The 27,093-nt window shown below is 34.5% G+C and overlaps 2 long non-coding RNA genes and 2 pseudogenes across 4 annotated transcripts; 1 reads left to right on the forward strand and 3 right to left on the reverse strand.

Annotated features, from left to right (window-relative positions):
• Nucleotides 1-2,851: 2,851 nt before the first annotated feature.
• Nucleotides 2,852-4,672, reverse strand: LOC146944504 (uncharacterized). Its single transcript, XR_015025949.1, has 2 exons — nucleotides 4,567-4,672; nucleotides 2,852-3,037 (listed from the first exon to the last, which is right to left on the reverse strand). It is a non-coding gene; the product is annotated as an uncharacterized LOC146944504 (long non-coding RNA).
• A 10,555-nt stretch (nucleotides 4,673-15,227) lies between these two features.
• On the reverse strand, nucleotides 15,228-18,431 carry LOC146944505 (F-box protein CPR1-like; annotated as a pseudogene). The gene is made up of 2 exons (XR_015025950.1): nucleotides 17,158-18,431; nucleotides 15,228-15,588 (listed from the first exon to the last, which is right to left on the reverse strand). The product of XR_015025950.1 is annotated as an F-box protein CPR1-like (transcript).
• A 609-nt stretch (nucleotides 18,432-19,040) lies between these two features.
• On the forward strand, nucleotides 19,041-21,321 carry LOC146944506 (uncharacterized). Of its 2 annotated transcripts, none has more exons than XR_015025952.1 (2): nucleotides 19,041-19,335; nucleotides 19,486-21,321. It is a non-coding gene; the product is annotated as an uncharacterized LOC146944506 (long non-coding RNA). The 2 variants fall into 2 exon arrangements; XR_015025951.1 differs by having other exon boundaries at nucleotides 19,854-21,321.
• A 4,411-nt stretch (nucleotides 21,322-25,732) lies between these two features.
• LOC146944507 (F-box protein CPR1-like) lies at nucleotides 25,733-26,818 on the reverse strand (annotated as a pseudogene).
• Nucleotides 26,819-27,093: the final 275 nt, after the last annotated feature.

A 27,093-nucleotide genomic window follows, 5' to 3' on the forward strand; every position in this document is an offset into this window, starting at 1 on the left:
AAAAAAGCACAAAATAATTGCTATCCTTTCAAAACAATAGGATTAACTATCTCAAATATAAAAAAAAGTACGGATATGAAATTTCAATATTGAATTCCTGATTAATTCAGCATTGAACTAGTTCTATCAGTTGCCAAAATTGTCTTTGAGAAATTTGTTCGAAAATTATGGATAATAAAGGATAGAAGCTCTGTTTGATATTTCTTGCTTCCCTGCAGATATAATAAAGGAAGCAAATTTCACATTACTCACTATTGATTATAAGCAAAGTCAATAATGATCTAAAACAACAAGTCAAAATTGTCCTTAACGTTTATGTAAAAACTTAAAACTCCAAATGATAGGAGAAGAAGAAGAAGAAGAAAGGATTAAAACCTACAACAATCATGCATTTAAACATGTGAAATGCATCCAAATACTAAAAAGGAAAATAGCAAACCAAAAAGAGATTGTTGCATCTGAACATCAAAATCATTTACTAAGTCTACATGTTTGCATCATTTGAGAGTTCGCAAAAAAAAAAAGTTCTAAAGAAACCATTTTTCAATATTGACATCTAACCATGATATGATGCTCATGCTTCACATGCCCATCCAAAAAATTTAGCAACCAAAAATAGCTTTTATCAGTTCTATCATGCATCTATGACATGTTCTAATTATAAAGAATAGTGTAAGAATATAAGATACATATAACAGAGGGCCAAGCTCCACCCTAGATTGGAAAAATGTACTAAAGATAGTGATATATAAGAACCACCCTAAGAATTATCAAGAACATCCAAACCAAAATACATAAAAGAAAACAAGAACAAAATTCTAGAGGCAAGGTAGTTAAAATCAGGATTATTCTAGGGGTGAGGATATCAAATAATTAGAAAGAAAACAATCAATCCATATTGAGATTCGTTAGAAGAAGAAAAATTAATTCATCTCGATATTCTATCTTTAACCTAATTTATAAGAAAATTAATCATTGTCTATCTGAATTTGCGACGACATACACATCATAAACTCTCTTTTGGGTTTCTTTTTCAAGTCTTATCCCACTAAGTAGGACCGGCTACATCAATCAAACTAAGGCATTAAGGCCACAATGCTCTATCGTAAACCATATTTTGGTCCAACTCATTAATCTCTAAGTCTCTCCTAATAGTTTCTCTTACAGTTTTTCTAGATCTTCCTCTGCATCTAATGGTCCAACTATCTTTCATTGATCTACTCTTCATAGTACATAATATACAGATATGCTCTCTACTTGCTCAAACAGCATAAGTCTATTTTCCACCATTTTTTCTACTATAGATGATACACCAACTCTCTCTCTCTCTCTCTCTCTCTCTCTCTCTCTCTCTAATATTTTCATTTATAATCCTATCACGTCTATTTTTACCAAACATCCAACGCAACATCGTCATCTCCGGTACACTTCTTTTATTATCGTGTTGAAAAAAAAAATTACAACAAAATCATCACCAATTTGCATGTTTGCAAAATTTTAGAGTTTACATACCAAATCTTCTAAATTGACATTTAATTGATGGTGATATGATGTTCATGATTCACATGCCTATTCCAAATTTCATAGGCAACATCGCAGTAGAACAATAAAGATTGCATTTGTAGCATAACGATTAAATTTCATACAGCAGAACCAGAAAATACTCAATACTTTTCATAAAGTAGCATTAAAGTACCCAACAACAAAGTAGCCAATGACAACAAATCAATTCAATTTGGATATAAAATAATTCAATTCGCAACGAAAAAGAACCCAATTTGCACAGAAAAATGATTAAGGAATGATTATACTTTATTTAACACACAATGGCAGACACGTGCATGAGAGATGGGGCGAACAAAGATTTACACACAGTGAAGAGGGGACACAGCTAGTGGTGTGCATGGTTGGATATTTTGACCGATCAAACTATATCTATATAAACACTATTTATATGGATTTGAATTCATAACCATGACCATATTTTATTTTCTATATAAACACTATTTATATGGATTTGAATTCATAACCATGACCATATTTTATTTTCTATATAAACACTATTTATATGGATTTGAATTCATAACCATGACCATATTTTATTTAGTTGACAACACAGTTCAACCAAGAGAAAACAAAAAAGTTGAAAAATAAATATAAATTAAAGAAAACATTTTAAAAAATAAAATAAAAAAATCTGTAGTTACAATGCTTAAAAAAATCTGCAACTAAGTTAAAAATAAATAAAATATGTTAGTCGAGAACAGAAAACAGTCAAATTTAAAGTCAACCGAGTTCCTCTCAATAAAGTGAAGGTTAGACGAATGCTAAAACATCTTAATACAAGTTGATAAATGCTGGCAACACACATTTTAAAATATATTTTTCAACACCCTCTCTTTGATATATAGGTTAAAATTCGCATGGAACCTACCAAATTTATATGGGACACACATGATTTGGTGGGATCCATGTGAATTTTAACCAATCAAATAAAGTGTGTTGGAAAGTGTGTTGTTAGCATTCATCATACAAGTTAATCAAATATTTTTAAAGTATACTAAAGTTCACGAAGGTCACAGAGGTGTTAGAATCAGTGAAATCTCATTAGAACTTGACAAATGAGCATTTTATCCCGTTCCATGTTTATAATGCCACTTGTAACACCCCGTTCTCAAACAACGTAATATTAATAAATAAAATCAGAGTAATCACACAACGGAGTGTCACACTACTTTTCAAAATTTCATAAATAGAAAATATCTAATTATTTAAATACCAACATTTAGAATATCTTAATAAAATGCAGCGGAATAGTTCTTTAAAAATATAATTTCAACCAAACCCTACGTCAACGAAATTATTGGCACAAAGGCCTCAACGTAATAGACATTATCCTCAACAATAATAAATCCAACAACGAGGTCTTTTCCAAATATGATACATAAAAGAAATGAAGACATTCGCGACGATCCCCATCCTAATATGTATCAGAGCCCTAGACACTTGAGCCAATCAACCTACAAGCCATCATTACCTGCACATTACCCACGGTCGAGGCAACATATACGCAGAAGGGGTGAGAAACTTATCCAATAATAATAATATATAATTCATCAAATTAATGAAAATAACAACAGTTCAACAACAAGCATTATCAAGTTCATATATACATATAACTCAGCATCATATTCGTTTTCAACAACATTTAAACAACATCCCCAACAACACAAACGTCATTATCAACAATGAACGCCAACTATTCGACCGACAACGACAACTATGACAATACAACTCCGACAACAACTAATGTATTATGCATGTGGTACCAACTACGCGCGTTGAATGCTAAGCATTCCAGGGCATAAGCCCCCAACAGTTTGGATGGTTAAAGCATCTCAGGGCATAAGCCCCCAACAGGTGAACGATAAACATTCCAGGGCATAAGCCCCCAACGGTTTGAATGATGAACATTCCAGGGCATAAGCCCCCAACAGAACATGAGTATCCATATGGACTCGACTTGTGTATATCAACATACAACTCCAACAACGACTACAACAATAACATATGTGCCTACAACAATTATGACACACTCCCCAACTTCGACATTAGACGATACAACGACGTCAACAACGGAAATCAACAACATAGCACATATATAAATCAATTACATTCATCTCAAAGTCCAAAACATCCTTCAAAAGAAATTAAGTTTTGATCAATAGGACATGAGCCAAATACCCATAAAACACCTCAACTAAATCCCTAACACTTAAGTTTGAAGTTGGGAAACCAACCATAAGTTTTTGGACTAACTTGGGATTAGTTATGCTAAGTTTTCTTAAAGTTTTCTGAAGACCCACCTGGACTATTTTTACCATAACTCAAAATCTACACATCTTTTCCATTCCAAACCAAGGCCATTATAAATCTAACTTAATTATCTACAAATTTCATGTTTACACCGAAAGCTAATTCAACACGGAAACAGGTGAAAAAGACACAAGAACGCAAAAATCGAAGTTCTGACAGCACCCAACGAAAGCACAACAAGCAGTCACCCATGAGGGGCTGCCTTGCTGCGCTCAGGCGTGGAAAACTGCGCCCAGGCATGGGAAGGCAGTAGCCACCTGCGCTGCAGCTCTGTGCAGTCCCATTTTTTTCGGTTTCACCGTTTCGTTCGTAAAAACCTAACCGTTACTCCGAATCCGATTCCGTTTTCGCCTACGCGTTCTATTCGACAAATCCTATTATATTTTACTGAAAAAAAAATCATATTTTCAAATCTCCAAAACAGCTTATCCCGGAATCACTTATTTCTCAAAATCTCAATTTTCATCAACCCAATTTCTGATCACCCAAACCCCCAAATGATTTGCAACAATGTTTGTAGGTTCTATGGGAAACATAGCAGTCAAAACAACATAGAAAACATGCATTCTCAACATAATTCATTTCATTATAGCAACCTAGCATAACTTTCTAACCCTAAAATCAAGAACACAACAATTCATCAAATTTCAGAATTATACATATTATTAGTGAAAGGAATCCCACCCTTACCTTATCTCAGCAAATTCTACAGCAAAAATGGTTGGATTCTCTCTTCCTAGCTCTTCTCCTAGCTTCCTCTTCCTTCTCTCAAAACCAGTTTCTAAAGTTTTTACGTTAAAATGTTTCTGTCTCCTTTTCTTTCCTTTACTCCCAAAAATATAACTCTTTTCTTTTCTCACGTAACTCCCTTAATTTCTATTTAATTCCCTTTAATTAAAATAAATAATAATTCTATATTATTTCTATTTCTCATATTATTTCCTCAAATAATAAAACAATATTCATTCCAATAAAACACAACTCCATAAATCATATAATAAAATAGAATTACACCATATATCACATAAAATCACACAAAACATATATTTCACATGAAATCACACACACACACACACACACACACACACACACACACAGATATATATATATATATATATATATATATATATATATATATCAAATAAAGTCATATAAAAATATTCACACATCTACTAAAAATAATTAAATAAAAATGGGGCGTTACAACTCTCCCCAACTTATAGAATTTCGTCCTCGAAATATTACCTCAAGCAAACAACTCAGGATATGACTCCTGCATCTTACTCTCCAACTCCCAAGTAAGACTTTCACCAGTTGCTCCTCCCTAAACAACTCTCACTAGAGGTATCTCCTTGCCTCTCAACGTCTTCACCTTGCGATCATCAATCCTCAAAGGTAAAGTTTCTACCGTAAGGTTGTCTCTAACTTGCACATCATCTCTAGGAATGACATGTGAAGAATCCGCTACATACTTCCGAAGTTGCGACACATGAAACACATCATGCAAGTTCGAAAGATGTGGTGGCAAACCAACTCTATAAGCCACTGTGCCAATTCTCTCAGATATTTGATAAGGACCAATAAACTTCGGAGTCAACTTCTTGGACTTTAATGCACGACCCACACCGGTCATAGGAGTGACTCTCAAGAACACATGGTCACCCTCTTGAAACTCAAGGTCCTTCCTACGCTTGTCATGATAGCTCTTCTGTCGACTCTGCGATGCTTTCATATGCTCTCTTATCATCTTGACCTTCTCCGTAGTCTGCTGAACTATTTCAGGTCCCAACACGATACTTTCACCCGACTCAAACCAACACAAAGGAGTCCTACACCTTCGACCATATAAATCTTCGAAAGGTGTCATACCAATACTTGAATGGTAGCTATTGTTGTACGTGAACTCTATCAATGGTAGGTGACTGTCCCAAGCTCCACCTTGCTCAAGTACACACACCCTCAACAAGTCTTCTAATGATCGAATCGTTCTTTCTGACTGACCATCCGTTTGCGGATGATACGCTGAACTCAACTTCAATTGATAGCCCAAAGCTTCTTACAAGCTTTTCCAAAATCTCGAAGTGAACCTCGGATCTCTATCCGACACAATACTCGACGGGACACCATGCAACTTCACAATATTATGAATATAAATCTCTGGCAACTGAGCTACTGAATAGGTGATATTAATCGGAATAAAGTGTGCCGACTTCGTCAATCTATCGACAACAACCCAAATGGCAGCATGCCCGCTTTGAGTGTTTGGTAAACTCGTCACAAAGTCCATGGAGATGCTATCTCATTTCCATTCCGGCATATCTAATGGTGTCAACAAACCAGCAGGCTTCTGATGTTCAACTTTCGATTTCTGACAAGTTAAACAAGCATAAACAAATTGCGCGACATCACGCTTCAATCCAGACCACCAAAACAGTTTCTTCAAGTCATGATACATCTTTGTAGCTCCCGGATGGATACTCAAGCTACTTCTGTGACTTTCTTCTGAAATAAACTTTTTCAATTCATTATTATCAGGGATACAAATCCTGCCTCGGAATCTCAACACTCCTTGATCATCAACCTGGAAATCACCATCTGCAGTCTGATTACTAGCAACCATCAAGTCTACAAATTTCACATCAACTTCCTGTGCTTCCTTGATACTCTTCAAGAAATCATTATTAATCTTCAACATACCCAACTGCACACTCTGAGGTGCCAATTCACAAACAAGACTCAAGTCTCTAAACTGCTCTAGCAATTCAAATTCTTTCACCATCATAGCCGACATGTGCAATGTTTTCCTACTCAAGGCATCTGCAACCACATTGGCTTTACCCGGATGATAATTCAAACCAAAATCATAATCCTTCAACAACTCTAGCCACCTTCTCTGCCTCATATTCAACTCCTTTTGATCAAATAAATATTTCAGACTCTTATGATCACTAAACACTTCAAATCTGGAACCGTACAAATAGTGCCTCCAAATTTTCAACACAAAAACCACAGCAGCCAACTCTAAATCATGTGTAGGATAGTTCCTCTCATGTATTCTTAACTGTCTCGAAGCATAAGCTACTACCTTGCCATCTTGCATACGCACACCGCCTAAGCCCAACTTAGACGCATCACAATATACCACAAAAGGTTTATCTGGCTCTGGCAAAATCAAAATTGGAGCCGTCGTCAATCTTCGCTTCAACTCATTGAAGTTATTCTCACACTGAGCATCCCACACAAAAGCTTTACCTTTACAGGTCAACTGAGTCAATGGAAGTGCCAACTTCGAAAACCCTTCAATAAATCTACGATAATAACCAGCCAAACCCAAGAAACTTCTAATCTCGGTAACCGACTTAGGAGTCTCCCATTGCGATACCGCATCAACCTTCGACGGATCTACAACAATTCCACTACCAGAAATAATATGGCCAAGAAAACTTACTTCACTTAACCAAAATTCGCATTTGGATAACTTAGCATACAACTTCTTTTCTTTCAACACCTGTAGCACAATCTTCAAATGTTCTGTATGCTCTTCTTCAGTCTTAGAATAAATCAAGATATCATCAATAAACAGAACAACAAACTTATCCAGAAAAGCATGAAAAATTCTGTTCATATATTCCATGAACACACCAGGTGCATTAGTAACACCGAAAGGCATCACTTTATATTCATAGTGTCCATACCGTGTCCTAAAGGCCGTCTTTTGCATATCTTCTTCCTTCACCTTAATCTGATGGTAACCTGACCTCAAATCAATTTTACTAAACACACGTGCACCCACTAGCTGATCCATCAAATCGTCAATTCTCGAAAGTGGATACCTATTCTTTATCGTCACTTTATTCAACTGACGATAATCTATACATAATCTCATGCTACCATCCTTCTTCTTTACCAACAACATCGGCGCTCCCCAAGGTGAAACACTCGGTCTTACAAACTTCTTATCAAGCAAGTCTTCTAACTGCTTCTTCAACTCTGCCAACTCCGAAGCTGACATACGGTAAGGAGCCATCGACACAGGCTTCGTACCCGGCAGAAGATCAATTGAAAATTCAACCTCCCTCTCTGGTGGCACATCTGGAATCTCATCAGGAAAAACTTCAGGAAATTCATTCACCACGGGCAATCTATCAATTACCGACTGATTTTCCACAGACAAATACGCCATTAAAGAAAACATCAAGTTTCCATCATGTTCTAACTGCTTCAGCTGCTTGGTAGATAAAAATTATGCTCCACTCTCTTCTTCATCAGAAGAAAAATACACCGTCTTTCTAAAACAATTAATATGCACATGGTTGTACTCCAACCAGTTCATACTAAGGGTTACACAACAGACAACAAACAGGACAACAAGGACAATACAAAATTGTCACACAACACTACTAGGCTCGACACAACTCTACTAATTGGCCGGACGGACCGACTTGCTCTGATACCAATTGTAACACCCCGTTCTCAAACAACGTAATATTAATAAATAAAATCAGAGTAATCACACAACGGAGTGTCACACTACTTTTCAAAATTTCATAAATAGAAAATATCTAATTATTTAAATACCAACATTTAGAATATCTTAATAAACTGCAGCGGAATAGTTCTTTAAAAATATAATTTCAACAACGAGGTCTTTTCCAAATATGATACATAAAAGAAATGAAGAAGACATTCGCGACGATCCCCATCCTAATATGTATTAGAGCCCTAGACACTTGAGCCAATCAACCTACAAGCCATCATTACCTGCACATTACCCACGGTCGAGGCAACATATACGCAGAAGGGGTGAGAAACTTATCCAATAATAATAATATATAATTCATCAAATTAATGAAAATAACAACAGTTCAACAACAAGCATTATCAAGTTCATATATACATATAACTCAGCATCATATTCGTTTTCAACAACATTTAAACAACATCCCCAACAACACAAACGTCATTATCAACAATGAACGCCAACTATTCGACCGACAACGACAACTATGACAATACAACTCCGACAACAACTAATGTATTATGCATGTGGTACCAACTACGCGCGTTGAATGCTAAGCATTCCAGGGCATAAGCCCCCAACAGGTGAACGATAAACATTCCAGGGCATAAGCCCCCAACGGTTTGAATGATGAACATTCCAGGGCATAAGCCCCCAACAGAACATGAGTATCCATATGGACTCGACTTGTGTATATCAACATACAACTCCAACAACGACTACAACAATAACATATGTGCCTACAACAATTATGACACACTCCCCAACTTCGACATTAGACGATACAACGACGTCAACAACGGAAATCAACAACATAGCACATATATAAATCAATTACATTCATCTCAAAGTCCAAAACATCCTTCAAAAGAAATTAAGTTTTGATCAATAGGACATGAGCCAAATACCCATAAAACACCTCAACTAAATCCCTAACACTTAAGTTTGAAGTTGGGAAACCAACCATAAGTTTTTGGACTAACTTGGGATTAGTTATGCTAAGTTTTCTTAAAGTTTTCTGAAGACCCACCTGGACTATTTTTACCATAACTCAAAATCTACACATCTTTTCCATTCCAAACCAAGGCCATTATAAAGCTAACTTAATTATCTACAAATTTCATGTTTACACCGAAAGCTAATTCAACACGAAAACAAGTGAAAAAGACACAAGAACGCAAAAATCGAAGTTCTGACAGCACCCAACGAAAGCACAACAAGCAGTCACCCATGAGGGGCTGCCTTGCTGCGCTCAGGCGTGGAAAACTGCGCCCAGGCGTGGGAAGGCAGTAGCCACCTGCGCTGCAGCTCTATGTGTTTTATCTTGGTTTTCGGGTGTCAAACATTGATTACGTTTGAACCTTTTTAACCGGTGATATCTCATTTTTTCTTGGGAAGGGAAAAAGTAAGCAAAACCCTTGAGAATCGAGGTCCGGGAGTTGTTTTCGCTACGGGAAGGTGTTAGGCACCCATAACGACTATAGTATCCTATAGGAACCGTCTTTAATTTCTACGCGCGCGCTTTGTTTTTAAATGCTATTTGAAAGCGTTTATTTAAACCTAAGAGTTTCTAAGTGAAGAATTGGAGGGAGAAGAATGTGTTTGAATTTTTGTTTTATTTGAATTGAAGGAATGTGTTTCCTTGCCTACGTACCCGTTTAAGGGATCAAATCCACCGTAGTTCTCTTCCAAAAAATGTTTTTGTTTTTGTTGGTTGATTTTAAGTTTGAAAAATGGGAGTTTGAAGAATGAGATTGAGAGGCCTTAAAGGCATGAGATTTTAAGAAAAAGGTGAGGTTTGATTAGTGATTTTGGAAAGAAGTCAAGTATGATTAAGATTCATTTGAAATTTTGATTAAGAAAACAAAAGGGAAAATCAATGGGGTTTTGGACCCCAAGGTTTATTATGAAAAAAGAATTTGAGTGATGTTGTTCATATTTTTTGAAAAGAGATTTTTCTAAGTGTAAAGCCTAAGCATTCATCTAAACATACAATCCTAAACATACATCTAAACATGCATATCCTAGCCATATACCTAAAGTGATGTGTGTGCATGTGTCGGTGCTTGTGTCGGTGTACATCATTAGAGTCCATTGTCCTTTACATCATTGGCCTAGATACATTCTATGGTCTTGCAAGAAATTAAAAGCATAGGAGAAATATTACAAAATTCCTAAGTTTTACATTCTAAGTATTGGTGAAACTTAAAGTGCAAGAAATAAGATGGAGGAGGAGATGAAGTATGGCATGCTTATGAACGAATGAAACATGAAATGAGATAGTTAGTAGCATAAGGAATAATAGGAATTGAAAATTATAAGCAAAAGAAATGCTAAAAAACTTGGCAAAAGTTAATGAACTTTTTAACCTAAAAGTAACCAAAATCACCTAACATTTACCATAATATCAAGACAAGTATATGACTTATAATCCTCACATCATGACAATTTTCTAAAGGTTTTATTGTAATCAATAAAGTGAGAATTATGAGGACACATTCAAGTCAAGAATTATGATGTATCTTAGACATATTTGACACTTTATTTTTCCCATAACTTGCAACACAAGAAATTGACAAATCACATTCACAAACAGTAGAAAAGAGATACAAATCAGAGGCAAACACATCACAAAATTACACAACAAGTACATGTATCATTTTAACAAAATATCACATCAAAACCTAGCAAAAATTCTCAAGAAAAACAAACCAATCACAAGTAATATGATGCATATTTTTTATCAATTTTTATTGTGCAAAACATTCAAAAAAAACACCAAAAAATATACTAAAACACATAAGAAATTTTTTTAGGAATTTTTAACAAGGTTTTTAATGAGACAGGGGTGCAATTATCAAAACACACTGTGGAAATAGCAAGAAAAACAAAGCAAGGGCGCAGGAAACATAACCCAAAACCCAGGCCCAAGGGGGATATGGATTCTGGATCATCCAAACGTATCAGGGACGTTGGATTGATCCAGATCCTACGAACCTAGATCAGACGGTGGAGACTCAGGGTTCAGGGACGAACCAGACTGGTTCAGGTGAACCGGTCTGGTTCGCTCCCTTATATAACCAAAAGAGACCGGTTCGGCCTCATTTGTTCCCCTCCTTTCTCTCTCTAAGCTTCTCCTTCTCTCTCTAATTCTTTCGTTCTCTCTAGAACTTCCGATCATCTTCCCCGGCGGAATTGACCACCGCCGGTGATGTCGGAACCCTAACTTCACCAAACCCTATGATCTAAGGCTTATATCACTCGTTTCTTCACTCTAAACACAGATCCACGAACAAAATCCACAAGAATTTAACAAAACGACGTAGATCTAACTTCGATCTCCTCGGTTTTCACTCTTTCAAAACTTTTTCGAACAAAAATTCGAACTGAAACCTTTTAATGGCCTGGATCTACGTCGTTTTGCAGAGACAAACACGTTTGCATTTCGAAAGGAGAAGAAGAGATTGAAGTGTTACCTTTTCGTCACCTTGTAGTTTCGGACAGAGGAGCTTGGAATAGAACTTCGTTCCTTGCTTCTGGTGAGTTCGTAGCTTCAAAGATCGAAAATAAATCGATCTTTTCACTCTTCTTCTTCTTCGCAACTTTCGTGGAATTTCTGTGAATTCGCTGTTGTTTACGATGAAAATTGATGAGGATTGAGTGATTCAATGATGATCTGCTGTGAATTTGAGAATCTGGAAAAGTTAGGGTTTCGAGTTCTTGGTGAACTTTGCTGTTTGATCTATCTTCTTCTCTTATCTCGAAATTCCTTGTGATCGCGTCGAATTCGTCTTAATTATTGACAGATTCGCGCTTGAATTGCAAGGAACAAGTTCAGTGATGATGATTACGCAAGTAATCACTGAGAACTTGTTGAATCCGAAAATATTTTTGTTGAATTGCAAGTATTTGATTTCGATTCTTGGAAACTTGTGTTGATCTTTGTGTATTTGGCAATGAATTTGTGAACCTATGCTTGTTTGGATGAATCTGGAAACGGTTAGGGTTTGAAGATTCTTCAAACCTTCATCGCGTTCTTGATTTTTCTGGGTTTTGATCTGTTAATTTTGGAGAGAGAAATGGAAAGGTGTTTGTTGAGTTGGCGGTTAGAGAATGGATGTGTTGGCCCTGAAAATTGATGATATGGCCTTTTATAGGCTGACACTTGGACCTGTAAGCCAATGAGATAACGCCACCTGTGCTTGGAGCTCTAACAAACTCGGCCTTGACTGATTTTTGGACCTTGGGACCTTTTTGCAATTTTGAGACATAAAAGGACCATTCTGCAATAATAAAAAAAACTAAAAACAAAACCTGGCACTAATGAGGACCGTTCTGTAATTATTAAAAAAATAAAGGACTAAGAAAAAACAAAAAATAATAAGAGGGACTAAAATGCAAATGTTAGAAATTGAAGGACTAAAGTGCAATTTTTTTTAGGGTTTTTAGGACTAAAATGAAAATAATAATAAAATTTGGAATAAAATTTGGTAAATTGGAAAAAACGTAAAGTGAAACCAATAAAAGACACAAAATGGACTAAAATGAACCAACTACTTAAATGAGGTACTTCAAAGTAACCTCTCTCTGCCAAAATTTCGTATGAAATGACCAAAATACCCCTGGGGACTAAAACGATTAAAAATGACCCAGATGCAATTTTAAAATGATTTTTTCACAGAGAATTGAAGCAAGAGTTTATTTAAACCAATTTGAAAGACTCATAGACAATTTTTAAAATTTGAACAGAGTTTTGACACATGAAAAGACAAAAATACCCCTAGGGGCTAAACTGACTCAAAATGACTTCAAATACAATCTTTAAAAGGGATTTTGACATAGAATTGAAATGAGGACTTATTCAAACTAGTTGAAAAGACTCAAACAATTTTTAAAAGACTGAAAGAAATTTTAACATAGGAAATGACTAAAATACCCTTTCATATGAATTTTGCAAGTAATATTGAAATAGGAAGCAGAGAAAGATGCAATTGATCAGAGACATATCAAATGACTTGAAATGCAAGAAAAGAAGAATTGAGTTAGTATTTTTAGGTCCAAAATTAGGGTATAACACTGTGCAGTCCCATTTTTTTCGGTTTCACCGTTTCGTTCGTAAAAACCTAACCGTTACTCCGAATCCGATTCCGTTTTCACCTACGCGTTCGATTCGACAAATCCTATTATATTTTACTGAAAAAAAATCATATTTTCAAATCTCCAAAACAGCTTATCCCGGAATCACTTATTTCTCAAAATCTCAATTTTCATCAACCCAATTTCTGATCACCCAAACCCCCAAATGATTTGCAACAATGTTTGTAGGTTCTATGGGAAACATAGCAGTCAAAACAACATAGAAAACATGTATTCTCAACATAATTCATTTCATTATAGCAACCTAGCATAACTTTCTAACCCTAAAATCAAGAACACAACAATTCATCAAATTTCAGAATTATACATATTATTAGTGAAAGGAATCCCACCCTTACCTTATCTTAGCAAATTCTACAACAAAAATGGTTGGATTCTCTCTTCCTAGCTCTTCTCCTAGCTTCCTCTTCCTTCTCTCAAAACCAGTTTCTAAAGTTTTTACGTGAAAATGTTTCTGTCTCCTTTTCTTTCCTTTACTCCCAAAAATATAACTCTTTTCTTTTCTCACTTAACTCCCTTAATTTCTATTTAATTCCCTTTAATTAAAATAAATAATAATTCTATATTATTTCTATTTCTCATATTATTTCCTCAAATAATAAAACAATATTCATTCCAATAAAACACAACTCCATAAATCATATAATAAAATAGAATTACACCATATATCACATAAAATCACACAAAACATATATTTCACATGAAATCACACACACACACACACACACACACACACACACACACACACACACACACACACACACACACACACACACATATATATATCAAATAAAGTCATATAAAAATATTCACACATCTACTAAAAATAATTAAATAAAAATGGGGCGTTACACCACTGCCAGAAGAAACTATTGACATAGCAGCACATTATGAGAAGAGAAAACATGTGTGGATGGAGAAAATAGGTAATGTCACAAAATAAGAAAGATCAAGTCAAACATGGGGCATCACATACTCCCGGCAACAGAGAGAGTCATGCACTACTCGCGTAATTAGTCGAACAATGCTAAATTTTGGAGGCCACAATGCTTTGGTTAAATTTGAAGTTCCTTTTCCTTATGCCAAGTGCCAACCAACTCTAATTCATTAAGCACCTCTTGTTTTGTCTTTACTATTCCATACTCATGACAAACTTCTCTACATGATATAAGGATACCGGAAAATCTTTAGAACTCTCACACGTAAAAGTTCATGATATTACTCAAAATCACATTTGAGACATTGACAATTGGTGTTGGTTAAACAAAAACAAAAATAAATAGCAATACTTTAAAACTCAACTTATTTATTTTTTTTCTTTTACTCTTATGTTTGTTGAACCATCGTCAGTATATAGAATCTTAAATATCATCAAAGTTTTGAGACATTTTTAAACATTCATTCATAACATGTTAGACTTCTGTCTGTACCTTAACAACATCTTGCAAAGCCACATACGTTCCCCTTTCACTTTGGACATGTCAATGAGCATTATTAAAGGATCCTTCTATGAAACGGAATAAATCGAACTTGAAAGTTATTAACACTTGCAAGTGCTACGCCAAATGATACAACAACCATAGCCAAAACTATAGTTCTTTTTCACAAAATTTAAGTTACAGTGATTAATAAAAGGGAACAGAAAAAAGCTATAGAGCCAACAGAAAATGCAGAAGAAAACACAAATACCATAAGTCGGTTATAAATATGGAATGAAGGGAGTCATACTTGCTTACAACGAATCATTACCCATCACAGTTGCAATTCAACTCAAACAAAAGTAATAATCATTATCACAGTATTAGTTTTTGTCCTTCATCTTCCTATTCTAAATAAAAACCATAAGATGAAATAAATTAAAGTATGTTCCAAAATCATGCAACAATGCACATTTCCAATTCCAATAGTTATAATAGTTTGCCTAAATTCAGCATCGAACTAGTTCTATCAGTTGCCAAAATTGTCTTTCAGAAATTTGTTCGAAATTTATGGATGATCATAAAGGATAGAAGCACTGTCTGATATTTCTTGCTTCCCTGCAGAGATAATAAAGGAAACAAATTTCACATTACTCACCATTGATTATAAGGAAAGCCAATAATGATCTAAAACAACAAGTCAAGATATGAGAAGAAGAAAGGATTAAAACTTAAAACAATCATGCTTCATGCCTTTAGACATGTGAAATGCATCCAAATAATAAAAAAGAAAATAGCAAAGCAAAAAGAGGTTGGTTGTTGCATCTGGACACCAAAATCATTTACTAAGTCTACATGTTTGCATCATTTTAGAGTTTGCAAAAAAAAAAAAAAGTCCTAAACCAACCATTTTTTTAATATTGAATCTAACCATGATATGATGCTTATGATTCACATGCCCATCCCAAAAATTTTGCAACCAAAAATAGCTTTTATCGGTTCTATCATGCATCTATGACATGTTCTAATTATAAAGAATAGTGTAAGAATATAAGATATATATAACAGAGGGCCAAGCTCCACCCTAGATTGGAAAAATGTACTAAAGATAGTGATACATAAGAACCCTCGTAAGAATTATCAAGAACATCCAAACAAAAATACATAAAAGAAAACAAGAACAAAATTCTAGAGGCAATGTAGTTAAAATACTTTTGTAAATTTCAATTCATAAGCAGAGCTCACATAACAACATAATTGCATAACACTTACGTAAACTTGAAATACTTGTGTAATTAAAAAGCTAACACTCACATCACAAAACAACATAGCTCAAATAACATCATCATAACACTTGAAATACTTAAGTAATTAAAACATTGAATCATACTCATAAGTCTCAAACAAAACAACTAAAGCTTCTTTTTATAGTTCCACCACTACGAGCATAATTGTACAATCATTTCAAAGATCGTAGATCATGCCCGATTCCACGATTTATAAGGGCAATTCCACAAGATTCCACCAAAATAAGATTCTGCGTATAATAATCGTTGAGGGAAAGTATAATCTCAAAATCATAAGATTTTACAATTCAAATCGGGATTTTAAATATTATGCCTAGAGGTGATCACTCAAGAAAATTTCTCACTGTCGTTCTACAACTATAGCAAAGTCCGCAAAAATAATATTTTCACGTTCTTATCTTCAACATTCTAGAATAAGCTTGTAAAAATAATGATTTAGGGGTGAGGATATCAAATAATGAGAAAGAAAACAATCAATTCATATTGAGATTCGTTAGAAGAAGAAAAATTAATTCATATCGATATTGTTTCTTTAACCTAATTTATAAGAAAATTAATCATTGTCTAACTTAATTTGCCACATACAATCTCTTTTGAATTTCTTTTGAAATCCATAATGCACAAATTATCAAATCAAAGACATAAAATATGGAGGGTGAGGAGGGTGGTTCGACATCAAAATACGGCAACATATGTTATACAATATATGTTTTTCTCTTTCTCTTTCACTTTTTATCTTCTAAAACTAACACATTTAAAAAACACAAAAACCAAATGAACTTACTATATTTGATATCCAAAATTCATATGATGTGACCATTGAACTAAATGATTATAACTTATTAAGATAAAAAAAAATCAGATAAACTATAAAAAGTACCTTCTCCTGCTTATACTTTCGAAGCATTTCATCATTTTACTGATCAATAGGCAAGGGAGGTGGCAGAAGGCTTCCAACAAAAATCATAGCTTCATTGAATTTAGGAGTTCCTAAAACACGAGTAAATTTTTCACTCTTGAGATCATACCAAAACAGCTTCTTAAAATGTGTTTCCAACAGCACTTTATTTTTATCACTAGAATAACATAAAGGCTTCGAACATAACAAAGCTTTATTGGAGCACGAAAACAATTTACACCAACTATCTCCAACTCCATATTCTTTCATCACCCAAACATCAACCTTATCAGTTTGAATTAGATTCTCATCATTCACAGTAATACAAAGACACCCTCCCAAGAGTGAAACATCAATGTGGTATCTCTTATCTGCCACGGGAAGAGGAACTTCCTTGAAAACCTCTTGTGCTAGGTTAAACGCAACGATTAAAGGAGCTTTAGAATTCTCAACAACCCAGTGAAGAGAATTCTCAACAAAAGCCCCCATAGTTTCAGATGAGTAAAAAGCGTACGGAATATTGGGAAGTACTTTCCACGAGTTCGTTTTGGAGCTGAATAGTCTCACCTGTGAGTCGAATGTATTGTTGACACAGTAGAGTATGACCAGTTTGTAATCGGCCGCGAATAGATCGAAACCAAAACCGTATACGCGACAGACAAAGTTTATGCGCCAGACAAAGTTAATGCTGCGCTGAGTTTCAAGACGAGGAGGAATGGTGAGACAAGGGATAAAGTGATGTTTACAGATGTTAGGGTTCCAGAAGGCGATTTCGTCCATGCCGTTGGAGATGCAGAGGAGGCCGTTACATGAACCGTGAATATGAATAAAAATGCCGTTGGTAGAACACGTGAAAGGAAGGCTGAGTTTAACGCGAACAGTTAAATCAGGGAAATCGAGTAGGTAGAGATTGGTGTTGTGGCGGAGGATGATGTTGAAATTGAGGGAGTTTTTAAGGTGAAGGTTAGTTAAGTTGTGGGAATCGATTATGGATTTAAGTGATTTTGAAGTTGATCGGAATCAGAGGAGGGATTGTACTGGTGAGCTGAGAGAGGATTTCGGTGAACAATTCCGGTGGAAGATCAGCCATGGAATCAAATCGAATCTGATTTAGGGTTTTCTATGGCAAATGGTATTGTGAGGTTTGTATTAGGTTAGGGCTACGTTAGAGTATGTTGTTACTCATTGTAGATTGGAATAACAGGTTTAGGGCATAAAATTTCCCAAGATGGGAAAAACCTAATTTTGTAGTGTTTCATCCTGTTTTTATCAAATTAGTTTTTTCTCCAAAAATAAAAATTAATACGACCACAAATGACCTTTTTGGTGGAATTTTTTTGTGAATAATGGTTATGAGACGGCATTCGCTTATCACGGGAATTTGCTTATCAGTTAATATCATACTTACTCTAAAAGCCAATTAGGTCAAGCAATTGGCTTAGCCCTAATTCTATGCTAATTTCCCTCCCAAATACTTAATGAAATCGTGCTTTGCAAGCTGACAAGCTGATGGTTACTCATTAAATGCTGTTTCATGATTTGAAATTTGAATTTCAAATCATAATAGCTTTGGTGTTTTCCCTCCTTAGGTGCCTTACCAAGCTTTCACAACAAGCTATGCGGCTCCCTTAAATGCAGAGTCTGAGATGGCGGGTTCCTCCAATTTATTGTGACTTTTCATGTGCAAAATTTGAATTGCCAACTAACAGTCATAAATGCTGATTTCAAATTGCAAATTCTCTCCATTTGTATCTGTCATTTAATGTTGGGCCCCTCTTTTCCACCAATTAATTACTCTATATATTTTCCCCTTCATCTTATTCTTCCCAACCAGCCTTCTCTCTTATTCTTCTCTTTCTCACTGATGCACTTTTTCTCTTCTAATCACAACCTTTTTTCGTTGATTTTTTCTTCCCACATCCCTCAATTTTTTCCTCTCTTCACCACTCCAATCAATTTTATGGCTCCCTCACATTTTCTTTTCGTTTTTTTTCTCATTCATTCAACAAAACTTCCCCTACATTGTTCTATCCTTCTGGATGTTGTGTTATGTGGTCGCTACAGACTCAATCAGAAGGGATAGTAGTTTAAGGCTTTTGTGTTTTGATAGTAATTGGGGTTCTACAGTCTACTCATAGAGGGAATCTTAAACCTATCAAGGTATGTGTAGTTAGTTTCAGCATGATTTTGAAGGATATTATTTCTGATTTCTGTTCACATTTTCAATTTTGTTTGTCTCTGTATCATATTTTTATTGTTAATTATCAAGATTTAGGCGTGCACATTAATTTCTTTGATTTTCTTTTGCAGATACATGGTATATGTAATGGGCTCTTTACTGTGTTCATTTTCGTTACCTTTTTGTGAAGATTAGCATATTTTGATTAGCATATCGTATATTATGAAAATTTGATTGAAATCATTGATACATTTTCAACATACAAAAATGAGTATAGGACAAAAATCATAGAAAATTAAGCATTTTTCTTCTTGAAGTTTTCTGTTAATCAAGTGTCAGAATCGTCAACATATTAGTGCTTTATTATTTGAGATTTTAATGTCGAGAGATTGTAGTTTCGTTCGAGCTTTATATCAGGAAAATGATAGATATAAAAGCAACATAAACTCAAAGATTGGTTTATTTGAATTAATAATCCAATTGTTGAACATTTTTACAGATCATTGCAACAGCGTGCATGTTCCTTGCTAGCAAGGTCAAAGAAAGTCGTTGTCATTTAAGGGATATAATTTTTGTTTCCAATTAGATGATTCATGAGAAGGATCCTGCAGCTGCACAGAAGATAAAACAGAAGGTGTTTTATTACTTATTGTGCCATTCTGATTTCTCAGTTTATCTGTTGGCTTATATTTCTGCTTTGTTTCCAATTAGATGATTCATGTCCCTTTCTCTTTCTTACTGATCCCCTCTACCTCTCTCATCTGCTTCGGCAATTGCTCAGCAAGGAGCAACTCAATAATTCAAATTTGAACTTGAGTTTTTTCCTATCACGGCCCACTGATGACAATGCTCAGCGCAAGGCAGTTTGGCAGTCACACCTAAAGCTTTACTCAATTTTGTTTTGGGTTGTGAGTTTCTGTTGTATAGAATTTCTAATATGAGATGATGTTTTTTTGTATGTTTTCTCATGATGTTAGCAGTATATCAATATATGATCAGTATATGTTTAGAGAAGAGGTTTCATAGTTGGAGTTTGTCAAATTTAAAATATAATAACTACTGTAATTAAGGGATGAAAGAAATATTGGCAAGGCTAATGTCCATTCCAAATGAAAGGAGAAAATCAAACTCAATATGTATGGTGTACAACATGAAACAAATATAAGAGGGCTATAATTGTTATAATAGAATTCTTGCATTTCATACTTACATCATTTGCGGTATATACAATGATTCATACAACAAATAGGGAAGGAATTGTTTTGGTATTTGGTTTTGTTATATGGTCTTGGTGGTTGTATCCATTTCCCTCACTCTTGCTTTATTCTGCTACCAATTTAGAATACAAATATTCTTTGTAATGCTAGCAATGACAATAAGAAATGTGTGTGATGCTTTGAAATTTGAATGGGAAAGTTGATTTATCTTTCATGATACTAAATGTGTGTGCCTCCCCATATTTTTGCCCCTAATGACTTGCTTATTCTGCATTTTGTATCATCTGATGGTAGTTGTTGTGCCATGACAGACAAATGCTTTATCATGGATGGTTTTGAAGGAAACTAAAATTCAACAATGTTGTTGAGGAGTCCCTATTTGCTAATGGAATAAGTTGTCATACTTTTTCAATTATTGCTTCTCTTTAGCATGACATAAGCAATATGTTTAATCTAGAGTTGAGTTAATTGCAGACCACGTCTGCAATTTGTGTAAGTTGCTACATAATATTTACCACTTGACTCAAGGGACCGAATGACCAAACGTGGATCAGCCAAGTATCGTGTAAAGAAATTGTTTAGGCATCAAAGGAGATAAAATTCATAGAACCAAGTTTGTATCAGGTTATATATCTTCTCTAAGCAAAATTGTATTATTAATCACTACTCATTGTGTAAGAAACTCTACATGCGAAAAGGTAGTATATAAATGAACTTATATATACAAATAAGGACCTCGATAACCGATAACATTGCTTTGATGTTTTCCTCACTTGAATAGCCGATGATCTGGCTTAAGGACCAACACTTACAGGAATTAATGTCGATATATCTTCTTTTTAAAAAAATAAAAAATAAATAGATTATCATGCTAGCTTCATATCTATTTTCCTCAAAACTGAAAGATATCTATTGAAAGTCTTCACGAAAGATATTTTTCTCTTCGAATAAAAAGAAAGAAATTCATGCTAGCTTTTAATCCTCACTACATGCCTACTTTGTATGCTTTGATCATCCAACTAATAGCAACTGTTGGATAATCCTTTTACTTTGTATCTTTGCTTACTGCCACATATAGATCATAGTACTCAATCGTTCTTATAAAATGTTTTTAATAATATTTCCAAATCAGTGATGTGTGTACTAATAAAACACTTATATGCGTAAATAGATTGGAGAGCCATCAAATGAAAGTCTACAGAAATATTTTATAATTTATGATAATTAATATTGTCTGCAACTCATTTCAATGGTAATACGCTTTTTCCTGACTTATTTAATATCAATGAAAATATAAAATATAACTTATTGATTTCTATTAAAGTGGATAAGACCCGTGCGGAGCACGGGTCGATGGTCTAGTTATTTACAAAATGCAAATTGATCAAACATCAAAGGTATGGAAGACGCCTTTGATAAATCAATTGTTTGATCACATGTAGTGCAATTGATTCTCAACAATCCTCTCCGTCACTTAGTTATGGAAAATAGCTTGGTTTGGAAAGCTGAAAAGAATGGCATGCATACAGTGATTGGTGCTTATTGACTTTGTCTAGACATCATAGTAGATAATAATTCTTATTTGAGAGGATCCAGGTAAATGGGAACTTATCTTGAAAGTCAAGGTTCCCCCAAAGGTTAGTGGCTATTTTTGTACGGGCAACGATGACATCACTAAATTTGATTGTATTATGAATGCTTGTAAACCGTTTTTTCAATCTAGCTTTTAAAACTCTCACGTCGAGTTTAGTCGGAGACAAGCCACTAGGGCCATAGGATTCAGCGAAGATAGCCCAATTTTATGTTGACTCCCACTTGATTTTCTAATAAAATGCATTAAGTTTGTTCCCCTAATTTTTTTTGTTGACCTTTTACTATATGGAAAAGACATATTTGCATTTCTTATTGCTTTTTTATATGGTTCTTAACTAAATTTTCGATTACTTCTTTAAATCCATAATTTCTTCAAAGTTTGTGATAACAAAAAATAGTGTAAACGAAAAAATTGAACCAGTATAAATAATATTTACCATAAATAAATGTGCAATGTAATATACTAATAAATATTGATTGGTAACATACTTTTGAAATTAAAAAAGGATAATGCATATTATACGCACGGGCCGGAGTTCGAACCCCGGACACCCACTTATTTACCTTTAAAGTGAATTTCTCTGGCCGACTTAACAAAAAAAACTAACAATAGTATTTATAAAAGTTGTGTTGGACGACATTTTAAGAAATCAAATTTATCTAAATAAATTATCAATATTTTCTTTATATTATATCTTTTTGAACAAACAAAATTGTTTGAAATATCCAAATCTATATTAATGGATAGCTACTTATTCATGATTTGTTTTTCTTTTGTGGCAGACCGGTATCTAACGTTGCTAATGTTACCCCATTGTCATGAATCCCTTCGTCCATGGTTATAAGCAAGAGTTACTAACAAACTTTTTTAAGAAGCCAAATAGAAAAACATAGCATTAAAAAGGCATAGGGATGGCATATACAAGAGTACAATGATAGAGATAAAAACAACTCCACCTAAAACAAAAGCCACACTACACAAGAAAACAAAAACAAACATAATTCTCCTGAGCTACCAATATCAAGATAAAACCAGACACTGAAATGACTCCAGACATAGTCTCTATAATACTCTACCATCATTGAACACACCTTCATGGCAATTTCTTCATTCCAAAGATAACCGGACATAGAATATGTGATACAACCAAGATGCCTAAATTTACACACAAGAAAATTTCCTCTATGATTAAAACATTACACATAGCTAGACCAAATCCAACAAATCAAAATTGTCATTAATGTTCACGTTAAAACTTAAAACTCCTAATGATAGTAGGGGGATAATTTTTCGAACAAGCAATTAGTGAAATGAATGATCATTGACTTAAGATAGAATTAAAACCTACAACAGTCAATCCTTTAAACATGCAATATTAATTGCATCCAAATGCTAAAAATGAAATACAAACAACAACAACATTATCTTACTAAGTAGGGCCAGCTAGATAGATCAAACTACGTCAGTAACGGCATAATGTTCTAATTTTACCCCACACCCCTACATTTATACCTTCACCCCAACATTTAACACAAAGTTCCAATTTTACCCTTTATATAAAATAAAACACAATAACTCTTTCACTTGTTCACCCCGCCATTTTTCTGGAAAACTCACAACAAACTTTCACCCCCACCTTCTTCTGGAAAACCTTCACCCAAAATTGCAAACCATAACTCTTTGGGAATGATTCCTGATTTTTTACTTTGGCTAAATTGAAGATTACTCTAATTTGAACTATCGCAACCCATAACCAAAAGGACTTGCAATCCGGGTTGGAAGGGTTTCCGAAATTTAACAATGTTAAATTTATCATGTAACCCTCTTTTCGTGCTCATCTTTCAATCTGATTGGATTTATTCATATCAAAATAGGGATAAACTATTTGTGGCTTCGTTCAAAAATTTAACAATGCTGCTTTCTTTAAAAGTCACTTCTATAATGGATCTAATTTTTAGAAGATTGGGATGTGTTGGAATGTATATCTACTTTTTTATTTTATAGATTGATTGTTTTTGGTTGTAGCACCAGACTTGAATTTTGCCCCTTTACTTTTCATTACAATGATTACTAATTAAATAAAACACTGTATAATTTGCAATATCTCGAACAAAACAAAAATCAATATATCCTTTGGTAAAGAAACTGACTATATTGGAAGCTCTCTCACTTATTATTGTTATGAAAATTCAAATCCATAGAAGAGAAGAAGAGTGATGAACGAAAAGAAAGGTAGAAAATGCACTTTAACCATGGTTTAAATTTCCCGAAACCTTTCCAACGGTATGCCGGTTTGTTAGTTATTGATTCTGGGTTGCAATTGTTCAAATTAAAGGACTCTTCAATTCTAAAGTTCGCAAATCTTTTCCCAAGAATTCCGGTTTGCAATTTTGGGTGAAGGTTTTCCAGAAGAAGGTGGGGGTGAAAGTTTGTTGTGAGTTTTCCAGAAAAAGGGTGGGGTGAACAAGTGAAAGAGTTATTGTGTTTTATTTTATATAAAGGGTAAAATTGGAACTTTGTGTTAAATGTTGGGGTGAAGGTATAAATGTATGGGTGTGGGATATAACTTCCCTATCATAAACCATATTATGGTCAAACTCATTAATCTCAGAGTCATTGGTAATAGTTTCTCTTCAAGTTTTTCTAGATCTTCCTCTGCCTTGGTGGTCTAATTATCTTTCATTGATCTACTCTCCTTAATACAGAATATACAGATCTTCTCTCTACTTAATTTTATTTTTTTTACTATAGGTGCTATCTCAACTCTTTCTCCCTCTCTCCTTGTCTAATATTTTCATTTCTAATCCTATCACATCTAGTCCTACCAAACATCCAAGACAACATTCCACCAATTTGCATGCTTGCCTAATTTTAGATTTTACAAACACAAATCTTCTAAATCGACATTTAATTGAGGGTGATATGATGCTCATGATCCTCATGCCTATTAAAAAAAAAAAAAAAATTGCAGCAAAATAGCTTTAATAGAGTTTGCAGCAAAATAGCTTGAATAGAGTTTACAAACACAAATTTTCTACATTGACATTTAATTGATGGTGATATGATGCTCATGATCCACATGCCTATTCCAAATTTTTGCAGCCAAAATAGCTTTAATCAGTTCTACTAAAGATCGTGATGTATAGGAATCCATAAGAATTAGCAAGAGGATCCAAACCAAAATTCATAATTGATAAAAAGAAATTAAAAAAATAAAACCAAAATCCATTAAAGAAAACAAGAACCAAATCCTGTATGTGATCACTAAAGGAAATTTCTCACTGTCAAAGTTCTACTATCATAACTAGTTCTTGAGAAATCATAGTTTCAATCACGAGAGACAACTTCAGCATCCAGTTTCATCTGCAAATCACTAGTTCTTCCTTAACTCTCTTTCAATGTCAATTTTGGGACAGAAAAGGCGATTCAGTTAAACCTATAACAAAAAACAGTTGTGTTATTTCAACATCATAATACAAATACTATCTGTGATATAACTTTTTATAGAGCAAAGAGTTCAAATAAACCATAAAAAATACCTTCTCTTGCTTCTACTTTCGCTTTCTACTAGTGTTGGTTCTCTTCTATAAAAGGTAAGGAAGGTGATAGAAGGCTTCCAAAACAAATCACAGATTCATGGAATGTAGGAATTTCAACAACACACGTAAGGTTTTCACTATTGAGATCATACCAAAACAGGTTATGATCTATTTCCAACAGAACTTTACTTCTGTTACTAGAATAACCTAAAGGCTTCAAAGATATCAAAAGTGTACTAAAGCGCCACTGCTCCAAAGTAAACAATTTACACCAACTATCTTTTAATCCATATTCTTTCATCACCCACACATCAACCTTAGTAGTTTCATAATTCAAAGTTTGATAACTCACAATCATACAAAGACACTCTCCCAAAAGTGAAACATCAATGCTATATCTCTCATTAGTGGTGACTGGTATTTCAGGAAGAGGAACCTCATTGAAAATCTCTTGTGTAAGGTTAAAAGCGACAATTAAAGAAGGTAAATGCTTATCGAGCTTTGGAATCACTGCCCAACGAAGACAATTCTCAACGAAAACCCCCTTGGTTTGATGAGATAAAATAGCGTAAGGCATATTGGGAAGTACTTTCCACGAGTTCGTTTTCAAGTTGAAGAGTCTCACTTGTGAATGGAAAGTGAGTTGTCTTAGACGGAAAGTGAGTTGTCTTAGACGGAAAGTACAATCTATTCTAATGAGTTTGTAATTATCAGTGAATAGATCGAAAGCTAGACAGTGAACACAAACGTGGATGGTGCCAGATTCAGAACGGTGAGAAATAGGGAGATTAGGGATGGCCCGATGTTTACGGATGTTAGGGTTCCATAAAGCGATCTCGTAGGAGCGGATGGAGATGCAGAGGATACCATTACATGAACCGTGAATAGCGATGTGGGATTTGAAACGCGTTAGGGAAATCAATTTGGTAGAATTCGGAGTTGCGGCATAAGACGAGGTTGAAATTTAAAGAGTTTTTGAGATGAAGGTTGGTGAAGTTGTGGGAATCAATTAAGGATTTAAGCCATTTAGAAATTGATCGGAATCGAAGGAGGGTTTGTACCGGTAAGCGCGAGAGAGGATTTCGGTGAACAAATCCGAGAAAAGATCAGCCATGGGTTAGAGAGTGATGAAAGCCGGAAGGATTTGGGTTACAGTGGAATTCGGTGAATATTGGTTTAGGGCTTTCACTAATTTATAAACTCCAATTTGACCTAAACCCAGCCCCGGTCAAGGGTGTTGGATTGTGCATAAAATGTTTATTTAAAACTAGATTGATGACCCGTGCGCCGCACGGGTCTTACGAGCTGAAAATCTTTGTATAACAATAAAATGCAACAGTTTATAAGATCTTTGCATTAATTTGTTATTAATGCTAATAAGTAATTTTT

Source organism: Medicago sativa, chromosome 2, assembly GCF_051527215.1.
Source record: "Medicago sativa cultivar Bolivia chromosome 2, Bolivia_mono, whole genome shotgun sequence".
NCBI classification, from domain to species: Eukaryota; Viridiplantae; Streptophyta; class Magnoliopsida; order Fabales; family Fabaceae; genus Medicago; species Medicago sativa.